Genomic DNA, 3,496 nt, shown 5'->3' with positions numbered 1-3,496 from the left:
AGTGTATTCCTTGTGGGATGTGGCTGTAGTTCAATAGTGATTTCTGTGCAGGTGATTTTTTTTAAAGTACTTTGGTGTTATGTTAGATTAAAGGCATAATGTAAATATAAGAACTCTGAATTATAATATTGCCTTTTTTCTTATTGATTTCTTAGTTTTTTGTTCTTCTCTACAGACACTTCTGTTCTAGTAGATAAGGTGTATTATTAGTCAATGGCCTTTAAAGATGTTACTCTCCATCAGCTGTTCAAGGCTTTTTTTATCAGACCTGTGATGATCCATGTCAAAAATTTATACTGTAATAAATATGCATAGTCAAAAAGAAGGGGGAAAGTGTTGATAATCTATGCACTGGAGTTTTAATGAGTCCTCAGTGTAATCATGCAAATGACTATTTGGCCAGGCTTTTTGAATAGCATATCTCATCCTCCACCAGTTAAAATATAGCACGGAGAAAATTAAAAGCAGACTAGAATTTCTCCTACTTCATATGATCACAGTTTAGCAGCCTCTGCTGTGTCATTGCTGTCAATATCAGCTGATGACACCCACACCTGAAAGTAAAAACTCATCATGGGATAGATGTGTTTTAGATGATCATTTTAAAAAGAATTATCAGGGAATCATGGTTTCTTACAGCCCATTTATCAGACAGTTATACATTAAGTTATAAATATATGGTAATGGAAATGGATTTTTTTGAAGTGATATCTGGTATATGTTTCCTAAGAGTCTTCCTTGGATTACTTGGTACTATGATGTACCTGGTGTGCTTCAAACTAACATTGGCACATTTTAGAGGATTTTTGTTTGTTTTTGTTAATTAGTGGTATATTAGAGTGTTGCACTGGTGGCCAGGTGTGCTATGCCAGTTTATATTAGTTGACAAATTTGGCTTCATGTATTCTGTATAGGAAAAATGTTTCATTATTTTAATTTAGCATTTAGGCTAGGGACAGAAGTTGCCCATAAGCTGGTTTAAGTGATCAGCAACTGGTTTAAACCTGCAACAGAACAGAAGTTCATTGCACATAAATCAGTTTCAAAATGGCTAAAACTGGTTTAATATAAACCTGGCTGAATGTAGTATCAGACTTAACTGATTTAGGTCAAACCAGTATATGAAATTTCTGTCCCAGACTGCTGCTGGTCCAAATTAAATCAGAGTTCCCCAGCAAGCTTTGCAGCCCTGGACTGGGCTGTACTGTCTGCTCCAGAGGGCAGGGCTGGACGTGCCCCTCTGCTTGCTGGTCTCACTGCCTGGCTCACTGCCTTCCCCCACCCGCCAGACGAACACTGGCTGGGGCCTGGGACTAGGGACAATATACAATTTATACTTGTATTTAATCAGAAGGAAGAACAAGGTCATCTTCCTTCCCACTGACTTCCTTGCTTTATTCCACTTATTCAGTTAGTATCACAAACTACAAAGAGCCCTTAAAACAGATTAATTTAGAATTGATCTTTATTTTCCTCCACCAAGAATTTCTAAAACCTTAAGAACTAGTTCATCTTTGAATATCCCCTGGAGTATACCAAACAATGCAGTTCTGGTGGTAGAATGTGGGAAGAAGAAATGCCTCTACAGTCCCTTCAATCCCCACCCCACTTCTGTCTTCACTCCTGAATGTTCTGAGAACAAATATATACAACTAATTTTTTGCCTCCAACACAGCATAAGATCAATAGGTCCATTCTCTAAGGGAAGGGTGCACTTTGTCTTGGTAATTCTTCCTAGAAGTGAATTATTATTTATTATGGTTAAGCTGCTCTTATTTTTGAAAAGTGAATTATATTTTCTAGATTAAATCATGTAGACTTAGTTTCAAGCTTATGATCCATTATTGATCCCAAAGCCACAAGACTAACCTTTAAAATGCAACTTATGTCAAGCATTCATTTTGGTGCTAAATGCACATACCAGATACTTGGCATGCCTCAGCATATTATTCTTTCTTGCGATGCTCAGTTCCCAGCACTTACCAGCCAGTGAGCTCATGAGGAGAGGTGGAACAGGCAACTCTGGATGCCAAGTCCATCCAGAAACAATAGATCCAAGGGTCATTATTAATACCTCAGAGTGAAGAGACCTAAGAAAAAAAATGCAGAGGATGTTAATATCTGCCCCAGTGTCAGGTTCCAAGTGTTCATATATAATATCAAGCAGTGGAAGGAATAAAAGTCAATCTGGTCATTTTTTTTTGTAACTTTTCACTCAAGAAAAAGAGGAGGTACCATGCATCTCTTTTTGCATATTTGCAGCCATTTTCCTTCCACCTCCTAAAATGCATTTAGATTCTGACACTAAAGGCATTTCATCTTTTTCAACTGTGTCCAGTTCAGAACCCTGTGGTTCACCATTGCTTTCTTTTATCAGGTCCAAATCAGATCCACAGTACAAGGAAGAATGAGAACACAGTAGGCATAGCAGCATACCGTCTGGTTTCTAATAAGGCAGGAAAGAGTACACCTCTAATTATTCATCCTATAAAAACAAAAATCAAGCAGTCCTATGACATGGAACCTGAGGAAGAATTGGCTGGATTAGTCCTATTACCTTTGCCTAGGTACACGTTCACATCGTGATAAAAACAGCTCTCCTCCTGGTGGCTGGAGAAAATAGTATTTCACAGATTAACACTTCCAGATCCATTTATTTCACCTACTTAGAGCTCCCAACACTCCAGTTCTTGCACCCTACTTCCTAACACTTTATCTAAGGAAGAAGACAGATTAATATTACAAGATGGAGAACTAAATTGCTCAGTTACAAGGCAAAAAAATGTTGTAGTTGTTTCAGGGTCTTCTCCATCTTAGGGTTTTAGGAAGGAGAAAACCAACATTGACCATCTTTGAGTTACAGCAGAAGAAAACTCCCAACATGGTTTTTAACATTGTGTTCCACATTTAAACTAAAACTTCTCTTATTTTTGATAGATTGTTGCAGCATGTAAAGAAAGTTTAAGATACTCTATCTAATGAGGATAAGTAAAACAAACAAAAAAGACAACAAACTATACCAGTTATTCTACAAAAGGCTTTCATTTTTCACACACCTAATTATTTTGTATCAGCAGCTGCAGCCTTTCAAATGAGAAGATAAATATATTTGGCGCCTTCTGACAAATGGGAAGGAATCACAAATGGCAAAAAAAGTTTTTCCATTGCTTGGTATCAGAATGGCAAATTATCAAGCAATGATTCTATATTATCAATACCATTTGGCAGAAAAATAACCATATTTGTAAACCATTTCCTGAAGAAGAAAGAATGCCTTCATAACAGATCAAATAGAGGATAGATAATTCTTTGAGAATCTCTTCTGATTCTTCCGTCTGATCAGTAAGAGTGCTCATATCACATTTTTCACCCAACCTGTCTTGTCCCTTGGACTCGGAATGAAAGCTCGGCCCAAGCCTTGTTTACTGAATTGTCAAAGTGCTTACACAACTCAGTGCTTATAGATTCATAGATTCATAGATTAAGGGTCGGAAGG

The sequence above is a fragment of the Gavialis gangeticus genome, unplaced genomic scaffold (assembly GCF_001723915.1).
Source record: "Gavialis gangeticus isolate Ggan-Ray unplaced genomic scaffold, GavGan_comp1, whole genome shotgun sequence".
NCBI lineage: Eukaryota > Metazoa > Chordata > Crocodylia > Gavialidae > Gavialis > Gavialis gangeticus.
The sequence above is the reverse complement of the archived record's forward strand: the minus strand, read 5'-3'. Positions refer to the sequence as shown.